Here is an 18,415-nt window from a genome sequence, read left to right on the forward strand (position 1 = left end):
TTGTGGAAGGCTTCCCGAAACGTTTGGCCCAAGTTAAACAATTTAAAGGCAATACACTCAATTAGTATTTGGTAGCATGTAAACTTCTGACCCACTGGGAATGTGATGAAAGAAATAAAAGCTGATATATAAATAAACAATTCTCTCTATTATTCTGACATTTCACATTCTTAAAATAAAGTGGTGATCCTAACTGACCTAAGACAGGGAATTCTTATTAGGATTAAATGTCAGGAATTGTGAAAAACTGAGTTTAAATGTATTTGGCTAAGGTGTATGTAAACCTCCGACTTCAACTGTATATCACCAGATCTGGGTGAATTTCACCTTTTTACCATCCCAGTTCGGTTTCTGTTCGTCTTTGTCCATATCTGATTCTGTGTCTTCTGGCCTTGGTACATGAAGCATAAGCACTGGGGAGATTGAGGAGAAGAAAGAGGGAGAGGGAGTTGGATTTATCTAAATTGTCACTTATCTAGAATTTAAAAGAGCTACAAATATACAGTACCAGTCAAAAGTTTGGAAAACACACCTACTCATTCCAGGGTTTTTATTTATTTGGATTATTTTCTACATTGTAGAATAATAGTGAAGACATCAACACTATGAAATAACATATGGAATCATGTAGTAACCAGAAACAAATCCAAATATATTTTATATTCTTCAAAGTAGCCACCCTTTGCCTTGATGACAGCTTTGCACACGCTTGGCATTCTCTCAACCAGCTACATCAGGTAGTCACCTGGTATGCATTTCGATTAACAGATGTGCCTTATTAAAAGTTTGTTTGTGGAATTTATTTCCTTCTTAATGCTTTTGAGCCAATCAGTTGTTTTGTGACAAGGTAGGGGTGGAAAACAGAAGATCGCCCTATTTGGTAAAAGACCAAGTCCATATTATGGCAAGAACAGCTCAAATAAGCAAAGAGAAACGACAGTCCATCATTACTTTAAGACATGAAGATAAGTTCTTGAAATGTTCCGTATTGACTTAGAAAGTTTCTTCAAGTGCAGTCGCAAAAACCATCAAGCGCTATGATGAAACTGGCTCTCATGAGGACCGCCACAGGAAAGGAAGACCCAGAGGATTATTTATTTATTTCACCTTTATTTAACTAGGTAGGCCAATTCAGAACAAGTTCTCATTTACAACTGCGACCTGACCAAGATAAAGCAAAGCAGTGCGACACAAACAGAGTTACACACGGAATAAACGTACAGTCATTAACACAATAGAAAAGTCTATATACAGTGTGGCAAATGAAGTAAGATTAGGGAGCTAAGGCAATAAATAGGCCATAGTGGCAAAACAATTACAATTTAGCAATTAAAAACACTGGAGTGATAGATGAGCAGAAGATGAATGTGCAAGTAGAGACACTGGTGTGCAAAGGAGCAAAACAATAAATAATATGGGGATGTGGTAGTTTGGTGTGCTATTTACAGATGGTCTATGTACAGGTGCAATGATCTGTAAGCTGCTCTGACAGCTGATACTTAAAGATAGTGAGGGAGATATGAGTCTCCAGCTTCAGTGATTTTTGTCATTTGTTCCAGTCATTGGCAGCAGAGAACTGGAAGGAAAGGCGGACCAAAGTAGGAGTTGGCTTTGGGGGTGACCAGTGAAATATACCTGCTGGAGCGTGTGCTACGGGTGGGTGCTGCTCCGGTGACCAGTGAGCTGAGATAAGGCGGGCCTTTACCTAGCAAAGACTTATAGATGACCTGGAGCCAGTGGGTTTGGCGACAAATATGAAGTGAGGGCCAGCCAATGAGAACATACAGGTCGCAGTGGTGGGTAGTATATGGGGCTTTGATGACAAAACTGATGGCACTCTGATAGACTACATCCAGTTTGCTGAGTAGAGTGTAGGAGTCTATTTTGTAAATGATATTGCCGAAGTCAAGGATCGGTATGATAGTCAGTTTTACGAGGGTATGTTTGGCAGCCTGAGTGAAGCTTTGTTGCGAAATAGGAAGCCGATTCTAGATTTCATTTTGGATTGGAGATGCTTAATGTGAGTCAGGAAGGAGAGTTTAGGAAGGATAATTTCATTAGAGTTACAAGCCTCAGAAATTGCAACCCAAATAAATGCTTCAGAGTTCAACAGACACATCTCAACATCAATTGTTCAGAGGAGATTGTGTGAATCAGGCCTTCATGGTCGAATTGCTGCAAAGAAACCACTACTAAAAAGGACACTGATAAGAAGAAGAGACTTGCTTGTGCCAAAAAACATGAGCAATGGACATTAGACTGGTGGAAATCTGTCCTTTGGTCTGAGGAGTCCAAATTTTTTATTTTTGGTTCCAACCGCTGTGTCTTTGTGAGACGCAGAGTAGGTGAACGGATGATCTCCGCATGTGTGGTTCCCACCGTGAAGCATGGATGAGGTGTGATGGTGCTTTGCCAGTGACACTGTCAGTGATTTATTTCAAATTTCAAAAAGCACACTTAACCAGCATGGCTACCACAGCAATACGCAATCACATCAAGTTTGCACTTAGTGGGACTATCATTTGTTTTTCAACAGGACAATGACCCAACACACCTCCAGGCTGTGTAAGGGCTATTTGACCAAGAAGGAGAGTGATGTAGTGCTGCATCAGATAACCTGCCTACACCCAAATGAGATGGTTTGGGATGAGTTGGACCGCAGAGTGAAGGAAAAGCAGCCAACAACTGCTCAGCAAATGTGGGAACGCCTTCAAGACTGTTGGAAAAGCATTCCAGGTGAAGCTGGTTGAGAGAATGCCAAGAGTGTGCAAAGCTGTCAACACAACTGATTGGCTCAAACGCATTAAGGAAAGAAATTCCACAAATGTACTTTTAACAAGGCACACCTGTTAATTGAAATGGATTCCAGGTGACTGGCTAATGAAGCTGTTTGAGAGAATACCAAGAGTGTGCAAACCTGTCATCAAGGCAAAGGGTGCCTACGTTGAAGAATATAAAATATGTTTTCATTTGTTTAACACTTTTTTGGTTAATACATGATTCCATACGTGTTATTTCATAGTGAAGACCTCAAAACTATTATTCTACAATGTAGAAAATAGTAAAAAATAAAGTAAAACCCTTGAATGAGGTGGTGTCCAAACTTTTGACTGGTACTGTATATATTGAAACTCCAGCATAGCCCAAAAATATTTTTGGTATCTCAGATTGTTTTGGTAATTCTCACATAGCAAACTTCATTGGGATAAAAGATGTTTGACATGCTTTTAACATTTGTATCACAAACCATTTTTTAGAAAATCATGATGAAAGTGGCCATTTTAGGCCCTTGTTAGGCCTAAAAATGTCTCCGGTAAGACTCTATGAACTGTGAACCGTACATGAAACAGACATCTTGATGTCATACCCCTCAGTGTTCTTTAAAATATGGAGTATGTCTAGATTCTGAAATAAAACTTTTCACATTAATTTATTCAACATAAAAAAGTATCCTTTTTGATTTAGCTTATTTGAACCCTTTGATGCGTACAATAACATATTTGTAACATAACATTTGTAATAACATCATTGTTGAGTGGTCCCTGCAGCGTACCATTGCAAATATGTGATTGGAACAGTTGCAACAGAACGTATGATGCAACAAACGCATCTAAAACAGCACTGTGGTCTGAAAAGCATGTAAACAATGTTTTGTTCTGATGGGAAATAAAAGGTCTTCACCACTTTATTCCTAAATTTCACCTTTTATTGTAAAATCTAAAATGCGAACGCCATCATCCAAACATCACACGGAACACATCCACAGCCAAACTCATTCCATAAACTAGTCTAAATAACAGGTTGCGCTGACCCCCCCAAAAAACACAATTTTGCGACCTAACAGCTAGATTTGTTTACAATGTACCACATCTCTGGTGACCACAAGGAGAGATGTAATATTGTTTAGAAAAGAGATGCGTGTCAGTTAAGCAAACAGCAGCTAAATTCTTTATGATGGCAACTATGTTTGAAAAGTAAAAACTCCTAATTCCTGAATGCCAATCACTATAAGATGCCAATAAACAAAGTAAAAAACTTTTTTTAACGTACTTTGCCCACTTTTCAGCATATTACAAATCTTTGATGTACGTGTTACAGTGCATACAAGAACCCGGAGCATATGACTTGTAACATGGAACCCAAACCGTCTGCACGCGTGCGCCATCGTGCATACATTTATTTTGTCCCCCCACACCAAATGCGATCACAGGTTAAAATATCAAAACAAAATCTGAACCAATTACATTAATTTGGTGACAGGTTGAAAAGCATTAAACATGTATGGCAATTTAGCTAGCTAGTTTGCACTTGCTAGCTAATTTGTCCTATTTAGCTAGCTTGCTGTTGCTAGATAATTTGTCCTGGGATATAAACATTGAGTTGTTATTTTACCTGAAATGAACAAGGTCCTCTACTCCGACAATTAATCCACACATAAAACAGTCAACTAAATTGTTTCTAGTCATCTCTCCTCCTTCCAGGCCTTTTCTTCTCTGGACTTTATATTGCGACTTTCATAAATTAGGTGCATTACTGCCACCGACCTCGTTCGTCTTTCAGTCACCCGCGTGGGTATAACCAATGAGGAGATGGCACGTGGGTACCTGCTTTTATAAACCAATGAGGAGATGGGAGAGGCAGGACTTGCACTGTGATCTGTGTCACAAATAGAACTGACTTCTATTTTAGCCCTTGGCTAAAGGAGAAATTTATATGCCAAATAAAAATAAAACCACTGGAAAGCGGGTCTGAGCTGGCAACCCTGAAGAACCATAGTTACAATCTGATGCCGCGTTCAAGACAACACTGGGAACTCCAAAAAAAGACAAGCTTCAACTGGGAAAAGTAGTTTTGAACGGTCATCCAACTCGGAATTCCAACTCGGGCATCTCTCTAGAGCTCCGACTTTCCAACCTGAAGATCACTGATGTCGTGATTTTACCTCGTATTTTTCAGAGCTTCCAGTTGTCTTGAAAGCAGCATTAATCAGTCGAGTGAACTATCCCTTGTTATAACATCTTTGGTCTGACAGACGCTTACGTGACAACTAGAATGCATTGTATGACGTCAACAAACATGACGTCACCCACAGCTGGCAAATAGCTTAGCATTAGCTCATCATAATCAGTACAACCCTCAAGAAACTATGTTACACACATAATGTGCCCATTACAATCTATGCAAGAATCAGAATGCATGATTTGTCACCGGTACTTAAAAACGTGAATAAAACAGTAAATACATTATGATTCATACATACGGTATGCTCCCGAGTGGCTCCCGAGTGGCGCAGTGGTCTAATGCACTGCATATCAGTGCTAGAGGCATCACTACACTGCATCTTTAGTTTAACTTTTTGCAAATCCCCCCCAAAAAACTGAACAAAATACCAACAAGTCTCCAAAAATGTAATTTCAGCCTGTGGTGTATGGCCTTAAGACATTGTTTGTAACAATATACTCGTAAAATAGTGATTTTGGTCCACCAGCTTCAAACAGCTGTAAAAACTATATTTTTGTTTATTGAAAAGATATTTCATAACGATTTAGATGGTACAATGATTCCCTACACTATTCAGAGCTTGTTTTCTCACATAAACTGAAATGTTTAGCAACCAGGAAACGACAGAGCTGTTTACACTAGATAACACAACCACAAAATCAGAACAGCTTTCACATTTTTACAACATCTGCCTCTCCGGCGGGAGAAATCAATAGGTGAATACTGTGAAACACTATCATGCCACTAACTGCAGATATATAATGGGCATTTTCTGAAATCACAATGCACATTTCTTTTGTGTAGCACATGGGTCTTCAACCTTTTCTAGCATGAGAGACACTTTTCAAAAAGAAACATGTCGCAAGCATTTTATTGCTATCAAATAGGCACGTCTCTTCTCCTCCCTCTGCAACTCTTCCCCGGGGCCTTTGTCTTCAAGAGAAAGTAGTGCACCATTCTCTATTAATTATATTACCAGGTATAATGACAAATAACTTTAAGGGGGCCCTATAAAAGGTTTTTATATAAAAAACTATGGTTTATATTATCCCATTTTTTAAAATAGATTTTTCACTCTCAAAATGACAATTGTTCACCGAGAAACAACAAAATTGGATGTTCTGAGTCAATGTCAATGCTTTAGTCTGGAAGAAAATAACATCTATTTTAGTGTAATTCCTCTTTAATTGCGCATCTGGCCCTTTAAATTGCGCATCTAGTGTGCCGGTCTAGTGATGGTTCTGTACTGCTGCTGCTCATGTCATGGCAAAGTTGGCAAATAACAAGTAATAGATACAAATGATATACAGTTTGGAAGGCCCATTTGCGACCAAGCCTTAACATGATGTCTCGAGATGTTGCTTCAATATATCCACATACCCTCAACATGATGCTGCCGCCAGCGTGCTTCACGGTCGGGATGGTGTTGTTTGGCTTGCAAGCCTCCCCTTTTTTCCTCCAAACATAACAATGGTCATTATGGCCAAACAGTTATATTTTTCTTTCATCAGACCAGAGGACATTTCTCCAAAAAGTCAGATCTTTGTCCCCATGTGCAGTTGCAAACCGTAATCTGGCTTTTTTTAATGGTGGTTTTGGAGCAGTGGCTTCTTCCTTGCTGAGCGGCCTATCAGGGTATGTCGATATCTAGGACTCGTTTTACTGTGGATATATATGTTTTTGTACCCGTTTCCTCCAGAATCTTCACATAGGCCTTTGCTGTTGTTCTGGGATTGAATTGCACTTTTTTCGCACAAAAGTATGTTCATCTCTAGGAGACAGAACGAGTCTCTTTCCTGAGCGGTATGACGGCTGGGTGGTCCCATGGTCTTTATACTTGCGTACTATTGTTTGTACAGATGAATGTGGTACCTTCAGGCATTTGGAAATTGCTCCCAAGGATGAACCAGACTTGTGGTCTACAAAAAAATAATTCTGAGTTCTTGGCTGATTTCTTTTTATTTTCCCATGATGTCAAGCAAAGAGGTACTGAGTTTGAAGGTAGGCCTTGAAATATATCCACAGGTACACCTCCAATTGACTAAAAGTATGTCAATTAGCCTATCAGAAGCTTCTAAAGCCATTACATCATTTTCTGGAATTTTCCAAAAATGTTTAAAGGAACAGTCAACTCAGTGTATGTAAACTTCTTTGTGATACAGTGAAATAATCTGTCCGTAAACAATTGTTGGAGAAATGACTTGTGTCATGCACAAATAAGATGTCCTAACCAACTTGCCAAAACTATAGTTTGTTAAGAAGAAATTTGTGGAGTGGTTGAAAAACAAGTTTTAATGACTCCAACCTACAGTGAGGGAAAAAAGTATTTGATCCCCTGCTGATTTTGTATGTTTGCCCACTGACAAAGAAGTGATCAGTCTATAATTTTAAATGGTAGGTTTATTTGAACAGTGAGAGACAGAATAACAACAACAAATTCCAGAAAAGCGCATGTCAAAATTGTTATAAATTGATTTGCATTTTAATGAGGGAAATAAGTATTTGATCCTTCTGCAAAACATGACTTAGTACTTGGTGGCAAAACCCTTGTAGCAATCACAAAGGTCAGACATTTCTTGTAGTTGGCCACCAGGTTTGCATACATCTCAGGAGGGATTTTGTCCCACTCCTCTTTGCAGATCTTCTCCAAGTCATTAAAGGTTTCGAGGCTGACGTTTGGCAACTCGAATCTTCAGCCCCCTCCACAGATTTCCTATGGGATTAAGGTCTGGAGACTTCAGGACCTTAATGTGCTTCTTCTTGAGCCACTCCTTTGATGCCTTGGCTGTGTGTTTTGGGTTATTGTCATGCTGGAATACCCATCCACGACCCATTTCAATGGGGGAAGGAGGTTCTCACCCAAGATTTGACGGTACATGGCCCCGTCCATCGTCCCTTAGATGTGGTGAAGTTGTCCTGTCCCCTTGGCAGAAAAACACCCCCAAAGCATAATGTTTCCACCTCCATGTTTGACGGTGGGGATGGTGTTCTTGGGGTCATAGGCAGCATTCCTCCTCCTCCAAACACGGCGAGTTGAGTTGATGCCAAAGAGCTCCATTTTGGTCTCATCTGACCACAACACTTTCACCCAGTTGTCCTCTGAATCATTCAAATGTTCATTGGCAAACTTCAGACGGGCATGTATGTGCTTTCTTGAGCAGGGGGACCTTGCGGGCGCTGCAGGATTTCAGTCCTTCACGGCGTAGTGTGTTACCAATTGTTTTCTTGGTGACTATGGTCCCAGCTGCCTTGAGATCATTGACAAAATCCTCCTGTGTAGTTCTGGGCTGATTCCTCACCGTTCTCATGATCATTGCAACTCCACGAGGTGAGATCTTGCATGGAGCCCCAGGCTGAGAGAGATTGACAGTTCTTTTGTGTTTTATCCATTTGCGAATAATCGCATCAACTGTTGTCACCTTCTCACCAAGCTGCTTGGCGATGGTCTTGTAGCCCATTCCGGCCTTGTGTAGGTCTACAATCTTGTCCCTGACATCCTTGGAGAGCTCTTTGGTCTTGGTGGAGAGTTTGGAATCTGATTGATTGATTGCTTCTGTGGACAGGTGTCTTCTATACAGGTAACAAACTGAGATTAGGAGCACTCCCTAAATGTGTGCTCCTAATCTCAGCTCGTTACCTGTATAAAAGACACCCGGGAGCCAGAAATCTTTCTGATTGAGGGGGTCAAATACTTGTTTCCCTCATTAAAATGCAAATCTATTTATAACATTTTTAACATGCATTTTTCTGGATTTTTTTGTTGTTATGCTGTCTCTCACTGTTCAAATAAACCTACCATTAAAATTATAGACTGATCATTTCTTTGTCAGTGGGCAAACGTACAAAATCAGCAGGGGCTCAAATACACTTACAGTGAGGGGGAAAAAGTATGTAAACTTCCGACTTCAACTGTACTTACTCATCACATACTTCTGCCAGGTATGCCTACGTTGCAGTTAACATTTAATTGAATATGTTTTGGGGAAAGTATTTCCGTCAACCCACAAGACTGTTATCACATCAACTGGCTACACATGGACTGATAGACAAACGCCCACCATAGACAGAAAGGGGCCATATTGCTGGAAATCAATTGGCAGCTTTATTGTATTAAATTTGGCTTTTTAAGCCAATAGTGGCTAACCAGTGATGGGATAATGTCAATGCTGCATTGGTTAGATAATATCTGGGAGCTTGCGGTGTCTGATACTTCTGAGATTTATTCATGACAGTTTGCGGTAGAACACGTTGTTGGAGACCCCTGGTGTAGCACCTTTAACCAATCACAGACCATTAGGATTGCACATTCGGCAAATCACCAGCATATTTATTTTGAATCCATTTCCCCATTCACTGTTAGGAGAGAGCCCACTCTGGAAATGTGATGTACTTGTATAGTATATTGTTCCAAACAACATCTTAAAATTAACAAAAATTTTAAAAAGCTACTTTTGACATTCATATTTGTTTATGTTGAATAAATTAAATGTCAAAAATGAATGTCTATACATACTCCATATTTTTGCACACACTACAAGGAGTACAATGACACCAATATGTTGTCTGTATCGTGTACGGTTCCCATGTCATGTCATATAACAATGGCCACTTTAATCATAATTTTCTCAAAAATGGTTTCTGATACAAATGCAAAAAGCATGTCAAACATCTTTCCTCCCAACAAAGTTTCTGTGAGAAATGCGAGAACAATCTGAGATACATAAAATATTTTGGGGCTGCGCTGGCGATTCCCAAAAACGGCAGGTAGCCTACTGGTTAGAGTGTTGGGCCAGTAACCGAAAGGTTGCTAGATCAAATCCCCGAGCTGACAAGGTAAAAATCTGTCATTCTGCCCCCGAACAAGGCAGTTTAACCCACTGTTCCTAGGCCGTCATTGTAAAGAAGAATTTGTTTTTATCTGACTTGCCTAGGTAAAAGGTTAAATACATTTTAAAAGACACAATTGGCATGTAACATTGAGAACCACTCAGATGTTCCTATTCGTCCCATGAGTAATGTCTATAGCCTTCGAAGACAGTGTCTAAAACCTTTTATCAGGTACACTAGACACTATTCAACAGTACAATAAAGAGTAGTCAACAAAGCCATTACAATATATTTCATTGTCAATACATTGAATACCACCTCCCTCATAACAATTTGGCTAATAATTCAGGGCTGGACTCAAAAATCATTATTAAGCCTACCATCTGGAAACAGAGCATTGTACCCTACAATGGCTATTCATTCCTCTCATGGGGTCATTGTAGGGCCAAGAAATTTTGCTAACCGGTTCTGTCCAAAAATAATTAATGTGTAATGATGAACTAATAATGTAAAGTTTATAAAACTTGAAGTACCAAGTTCAAATCCAACACACCTCGTTTCGACTGCATGTCCTGTGAGCCTCCCGCGAAAATGTCCTGTGGGTTCAAAGTGCTCTGATGCAACGCAGAGTCCGAGTTAGTCCTATAGCACAGGGAAAGAGACATACACCACTTAAGGGGGGTGACCAACTGTATCAGTTGTGGAAAGTCAAGGGAGCGTTACACAACGAAATCCCAACAGTTCGACGTCACATAGTCGGGTTATCTTACCTCCTCCAACTGGTGTCAGGTGGGGGTGACAGATACACTGAACCATATGGACAGCTATCAATGTGATACCCCTGGTTAAGGGCAACACAAATCTCTAGCATTTCACAACTGATGTTAATGGATGTAAAACACCATTATGCCATAAAGTACAGCATATGCTTTTGAAGTACAATGGTTAAAGATGTTAAATAGTGGTGCTTGCTTTAACGAAAAGGCAAATTGTTACTGTAAAATTACTATGTAATTACCATGTCATTCATAGTCAAATATCCGTTGCATAGCAGACCGTAAATAATAAAAAGTTAACTATACAGTAGCATACACCAACAGTAAAAGATATTTGGCGTCCATGTTTGTCGAGGGGCCTTCCATGTGGGGACGTGATGCGGTTTCTGTCCCGGTAAACTCTGTCAACCAATCCATGATGCCGTGTTGTCCTGCTAGTGTCACCTGAACCTTGAAAGGGAGTCTGCAGACACCGCACAAAGAAAACCAGTTACAAGCTCCATAGATAAAAGACAGAAAAATGTATGTCAACAAAAGAGTAAACAAATTTCCATTTCGGGTTAAGACACATACAGTGACTTCAAAAAGTATTCACACCCCTTGACCTGATTGTCTTTTTTTGTCACTGGCCTACACACAATACCACATAATGTCAAAGTGGAATTGTTATTCGAAGTTTCAACAAATTAATAAAAAATGAAAAGCTGAAATGCCTTTCCAATATCCAAACACTTTATGGCAAGTCTAAATAAGTTGAGGAGTAAAAATGTACTTAACAAGTCACATAATAAGTTGCATGGACTCTTTGTGCAATAATAGTGTTTAACATGATTTTTGAATGACTACCTCAGCTCTGTAACCCACACATACAATTATCTGTAAGGTCAGACAGTCAAGCAGTGAATTTCAAAGACAGATTCAACCACAAAGACCAGGGAGGTTTTCCAATGCCTCGCAAAGAAGGGCACCTATTGGTAGATAAGTAAAAACTTCTTTTTTTAAAGCAGACATTGAATATCCCTTTGAGCATGGTGAAGTTATTAATGACAATTTGGATGGTGTATCAATACACCCAGTCACTACGAAGATACAGGCATCCTTCCCTACTCAGTTTCCAGAGAGGAAAGAAACCATGAGGGATTTCACCATGAGGCCAATGGTGACTTTAAAACAGTTACAGTTTAATAGCTGTGATAGGAGAACTGAGAATGGATCGACAACTATTTAGTTACTCCACAATAGTAACCTAATTGACAAATTGAAAAGAAGGAAGCATGTACAGAATATGTTTGCAAAGAGGCACGAAAGTAATACTGAAATAAAGTGTTGCAAACAATTCTCTTTTTGTCATGAATACAAAGTGTTATTTTTGGGACAAATCCAATATAACACATAACTGAGTTACCACTCTCCATATTTTGAAGCATATTGGCTGCATCATGTTATGGGTATGCTTGTAATCGTTAAGGACTGGGGAGTTATTCAGGATAAAAAATAAACGGAATGGAGCTAAGCACAGGCTAAATCCTTCAGGAAATTCTGGTTCAGTCTGCTTTCCACCAGACAATGGGAGACTATAATTCACCTTTCAGCAGAACAATAACCTACAACACAAGGCCAACTCTACACTGGAGCTGCTTACCAAGAAGACAGTGAATGTTCTTGAGTGGCCGAGTTACAAATACTCACAGCTGTAATCACTGTCAAAGGTGCTTCTACAAAGTATTGACTTAGTGGTGTGAATACTTATGCAAATTACATATTTCTTTAATTCATTTTAAATACATTTGTTAACATTTATATGGGGTATTGTGTAGGTGAGAGAAGAAAAATGTCATCCATTTTGAATTCAGGCTATAACACAACAAATTGTGGAATACGTCACGGGGTATGAATACTTTGAGTCCGACAAACACACATTACCTGAAAAGGCATGTCAATGGTGCCATTTCCAATCTGATTGACATTTGGCAATGATCCGCCATAGTACTGCCCACGGTTTTGTCCCAGCTGTAAATACTGGGTCTTCTGTAACTGTAACTGTATAAGGAGTGACAAAACAAAACAAAGAGCAAACATGGCATCAGATAATGTTCGGTATGAAATATTCAACAATAATTCAAAATCAAAATGAGGGTGACAGAGAGCACAAAAATTCTGACTGATGAAAAAAAAAAAATCCTTGTAACATTGATTCTATAGATTACAAATCACTCCATCCATCTCAGTTAGAAACAAGGGGATAAGACTTGTCTGGCCTAAGCAATCACCTATTGTTGTGTGAAAACGACATTTACTCACCTTTAACCTCAATTTACCTAATAAACTTCATAGAGAAAATACATTTTTCAGCAATTACAGATCACCCATGATTAAATGATGTTTTCTTTATTTACAATCTTGCTACACCGCCTCATCTTGACATTGAATGGCACCACATATAGGCCTAGCTGGGATAACTATCACCTATATGAATGTCTTTCCATCCTTACAAAAACTCAAGGTCACACCCTTATAGGTTCAACAGTTCATCTGCTATGAGTATGCAAATAGTTGATCTCAAATCAAATCACATTTTATTGGTCACATACACAGTTAGCAGATAATGCGAGTGTAGCGAAATGCAGTGCATCTCCTCCTCATGGACTGCACCAGATTTGCCCGTTCTTGCTGTGAGATGTTACCCCACTCTTCCACCAAGGCACCTGCAAGTTCCCAGATATTTCTGGGGGGAATGGCCCTAGCCCTCTCCCTCTGATCCAACAGGTCCCAGACATGCTCAATGGGATTGAGATCCCGGCTCTTCGCTGGCCATGGCAGAACACTGACATGCCTGTCTTGCAGGAAGTCACGCACAGAACGAGCAGTATGGCTGGTGGCATTGTCATGCTGGAGGGTCATGTCAGGATGAGCCTGCAGGAAGAGTACCACATGAGGGAGGAGGGTGTCTTCCCTGCAATGACAACAAGCTCAGTCCGATGATGCTGTGACATACTGCCACAGACCATGACTGACCCTCCACCTCCAAATCGATCCCGCTCCAGAGTACAGACCTCGGTGTAACGCTCATTCCTTCGACGATAAACGCAAATCCGACCATCATCCCTGGTGAGACAAAACCGCAACTCGTCAGTGAAGAGCACTTTTTGCCAGTCCTGTCTGGTCCAGCGACGGTGGGTTTGTGCCCATAGGCGACATTGTTGCCAGTGATGTCTTGGGAGGACCTTCCTTACAACAGGCCTACAGGCCCTCAGTCCTGCCTCTCTCAGCCTATTGCGGACGGTCTGAGCACTGATGAAGGGATTGTGCGTTCCTGGTGTAACTCGGGCAGTTGTTGTTGCCATCCTGTACCTGTCCCGCAGGTGTGATGTTCGGATGTACCGATCCGGTGCAGGTGTTGTTACATGTGGTCTGCCACTGCAAGGATGATCAGCTGTCCGTCCTGTCTCCCTGTAGCGCTGTCTTAGGCATCTCACAGTACGGACATTGCAATTTATTGCCCTGGCCACATCAGCAATCCCCATGCCTCCTTGCAGCATGCCTAAGGCACGTTCACGCAGATGAGCAAGGACCCTGGGCATCTTTCTTTTGGTGTTTTTCAGAGTCAGTAGAAAGGCCTCTTTAGTGACCTAAGGTTTCATAACTGTGACCTTAATTGCCTATCGTCTGTAAACTGTTAGTATATTAATGACCATTCCACAGGTGCATGTTCATTAATCGTTTATGGTTCATTGAACAAGCATGGGAAACAGTGTTTAAACCCTTTATAATGAAGATCTGTGACGTTATTTGGATTTTTAAGGATTTTAGTTGAAAAGACAGGGTCCTGAAAAAGGGCCATTTCTTTTTTTTGCTGAGTTTACATTTCAGAAATTTCTCTTATGTACTAGAGATACTGAGTAATATCACGAGACAGTCATTTTGATATTTTGTTTAGAAAAGCTGGTAATCAAAGATGTTTAATCCTATACGCAGACAGTACCCAAACTGTTCATGTCTGTCACGAACATGCACTATTGATTAAAGCAGGGAAATCATTTAATAACAATCTCTAAAGCCTATTTCTCCAGAGTGTTTTGAAAATACAGTAATCTCCCAATAGTGAGTCAAGTTTGAATACATCTTGTTATTTTGTTGACAGAAGATTACATGCATTTTGGGATCAGTGTTTCACAAATCCAACCACATATGAATCTAGTCAATAGGGTAAATGTGCCTACTTGAGTGAACTTGTAGGCTCGCTGCCTAATGCACTGTCAAAAGTTATTATCAAATACTGAGTATTAGACTTGCCCTTCCTATTAATGAATGCATAATATATGTTACAAAGTAAGTATTATGTTTATAGCCTCATACTATAACTAGGGCTGGGAATTGCCTGGGACCTCATGATACGATATTATCACGATACTTTAGGTGTCAATACGATATGTATTACGATTCTCACGATTGTATATTTATTGCGATTGGATACTGTTATTTTATTGCGATTCGATGTTCCAAACCTATATTGATCGCCATACGTATGCTGCAGTGTCAAGAGTTTTTTTTTAATCAGTCATGGAAACAAAAATGTTGTAAAAAAGTGCAGGTATACAGGCCACTAAGCACAAAAATAATATTGCGTTATTGCCAAAATGATACGATACAATATATTGTCCAAAATAATATCCCGATATGTAGCTGTATCGACTTCGTCCCCCATCACTAATACTATAGGGCCAAAAGCAATATTTTAAAAGAGATTCTCCAGTACTTTTGTATACTTTTTAGCTAGTAGCCTTCCGTCCCCCCCGCTTTGTGTGCATCTTGCTAGCTGAGGGGCTAAAACTCATTGGCTAGAACTGGAATTGCTAGGGGGCTGTCCCATGTAGGGGGAAAGGTGCACCGTTTCCAGAAAAACAATCGCTTTCAAACTAGGGATTTCATGGCTGACTGTGGTAACAGTAATTCTGCTCATGTCTGAACTACACAACTACACTACACCCCAAAGTTCCAGAGCATGTCCTCAAATAGTGAAACCTACTCTTCCCAAATGTGTTTGTTGAAATTGCACCCAGGTTTGACTTCCAAAGGTTCCAGCCTAACACAATAAATCACCCACTTCAGGAAAAATAACAGATGTCACCTCAACACTGAATTAAACAATTGAAATCAATAGAAAATGTGTTATTTTCTGTGAATTAAAACCAAAAACTACACTGATGATTGTCCAATGTATTCAATGGATAATACCATCCAAATAAGGATGCAGTAATTTAACCAGTCAGTGAGCGATGCCAATGTTGCTACAGTATCTCAGAACCCGCCCATTTGAAACTATTTCAAATGCGCTGGTTCTGCTGGCAACGTTTCTCAAATGCACCAATGTTATTTCGTATACATTTTGTAGAAAAATGTACTGCCAAAAGCACTGAAATGACATTGATCTAGAGCGCAATATGTTGCTGGCATTAGAGGCCTGCGGCATGCGGTTTTTGTCGTCAACATAATCTGTGCGGGTTTGTCCTCATCTTTGATATGCCACTGTCAATCATATTACTGTACTTGTCTGCCCAGTTTCACAGCACGACTGCTTTTCCCACCTGGTTATTAGCCTGTGTGTCTTTGGTGATCTTTAAACTGAACATACTGCTCTCCAAAATGCTTCTATACATAGAAATTGCTGTTCATCTGAAGCTTCTTCCTCGCCTAGAGTGCGATCAGAAAAACCAAAGAACGTTCTATTTGATGTGGCTGTCAAACGCGTGTTTGACAGCCACATCAAATAGAACGTTATTTGGTGCACGCCCCACATTAGTTGGCTATTGCCTTGCACTGGAGCTATATTGTGCAACTTTTGAAGACGGAGGGACTTGAGTCGGGCTACCTCTCCATTTGAGAATAACTACACGAATACGATAATAAGACTGCTGGTTGCCATTCATGCCAAGAATATTAGCTGGCACGTAGGGGGCTGTTTGTTATTGTTTACCTCCCTGGCCAGCTACGTGCCCGCCGTGAATATTACTGAATTTGACAGCTCACCAGCAATAACAGCAAATGGGTAAAAACATTTTTAAAAACAGACAAGCTTACCCTCGCTGCTCGGGTAATACTCAAATCTTTCATCACTTCCTCGAATGCTGCGGTCTCCTCTGCCTGCTTCTGATTATGTAAAGCGATTTTCTCGCTAAATTTCCGCGGATTGTTTGATGTCGCCATGTTTCGCTCTTCTGCTCCGCTTTCCCTTCAATGACGTTGCATGCACACGTCCTTGCGCGTGGGCGTAGGTTACGCGCACATCTGGAACGCCTGCATTCCCCACCTTCTTCACCAGGGATGGGTGAAATACCAAAAAGTGATATTAAGTTATACATTTTACCCTCATTGTTGCTTGTCTGAACATGTTACCAACGGTCCACTTGTCAGACGTATGCGGATAACAAAAATAAGATGCTCCAAAGAACGTGTTTGTCGGGTTCTTCTTGTTTGCTTGCCTTTTGTAGCCACTTAGCCTACAAGGCATAACAATACTCTATCCTGTTCCCCTTATTTTCCTCTGATGAAGGCTAGAGCCTATGAAAGTGGTTGTGTGTGTCCGTTCCTTTCCAATTATTGTAGGCCTTGTGTCTTTAATAACTAGCCCCTGGCCAGATGTCTCCACTCAAAGGAGAGCGCTTACTGGCAATATAAATCTCACTTGGAATTAAACGCATAAACCACTGTAAATCACACAATTAACTACTAATATGCTGAAAGTACTAACACTATCAAAAAGGTATTTTTTTTTGACAGACACTAAGGCCAAAGATGAGGTTTTGAGCGACAGGCACAGTCCAAGCACAATGAAACAATATGCCGTTTCACCCACCATTCAGAGTAGTGGAAATAAATTGGCTGTAAAGTAACCAAGGAAACCATTGAAATTGTATTCCAGGGCACTGGGTGTGTGGGATTATGCTGTTATTGCAAACTAAACCCTGGAAAAAACCTTGGAGTTGAGCCTCAGTGAAAAGGCTAGCTAAAATGGAGAGAATGTCATGTCTTAGTAGATTCCTGTATTCTGCTCCTCAGATACATTTATCTGGTTACATAAACACAGAAATTGCAAGCATTTCCAAAGCATGAGACAGCATGCTTCCCTGTACATTCAGTGCCTTAGGAAAGTATTCGCACCCCTGGACTTTTTCCACATTTTGTTACGTTACAGCCTTATTCTAAAATGTATTAATAATTTTTTTTTTAAACTCAATCTACACACAATACCCCATAATGATAAAGCAAAAACATATCGATATGCAAAGCTTATTAAAGAGCAGTGAAACTATCAAGAGTATTGTGCAGGTTTCTTTTTTCCTCTTCTATTTATCAGAACTCAGAATAAGACCCAGATGCAGACAGCTAGATTCACAGATGTTTTTTGACCCAAACAGGGGGCAGGCCAAAGTCAGGTCAAAGGCAGGCAGAGGTCCGTAATCCAGGGTAGAGTCAATAAGGTACAGAACAGCAGGCAGGCTCAGGACAGGCAGAGGATCATAAACGGGTCAGAGTCAGGCAGGTACAGAACAGCAGGCATACTCTGGGTCAGGGCATGCAGCATGGTCAGAACCAGGGAAACCTAACTTGAGACCGCAGTGCGCCGCGCAAACACACTGGTAAGACCTGACGAGACAAACTGGCAACAGACAAACAGAGAATGCCGGTATAAATACTGGGGATAATGAGGAAGGTGGGCAACACCTGGAGGGGGGTGGAGACAAGCACAAAGACAGTTGAAACAGATCAGGGTGTGATACTATTGTTAGAAATCTTGCGAGAGACCAATCTGG

At 40.4% G+C, this 18,415-nt stretch overlaps 1 pseudogene; it reads right to left on the reverse strand.

Moving 5' to 3' along the window:
- Positions 1–16,828, reverse strand: part of LOC115114218 (CREB-regulated transcription coactivator 1-like) — a 46,964-nt pseudogene extending 30,136 nt beyond the window's left edge.
- Positions 16,829–18,415: the final 1,587 nt, after the last annotated feature.

Source organism: Oncorhynchus nerka, linkage group LG9b (assembly GCF_034236695.1).
Source record: "Oncorhynchus nerka isolate Pitt River linkage group LG9b, Oner_Uvic_2.0, whole genome shotgun sequence".
NCBI classification, from domain to species: Eukaryota; Metazoa; Chordata; class Actinopteri; order Salmoniformes; family Salmonidae; genus Oncorhynchus; species Oncorhynchus nerka.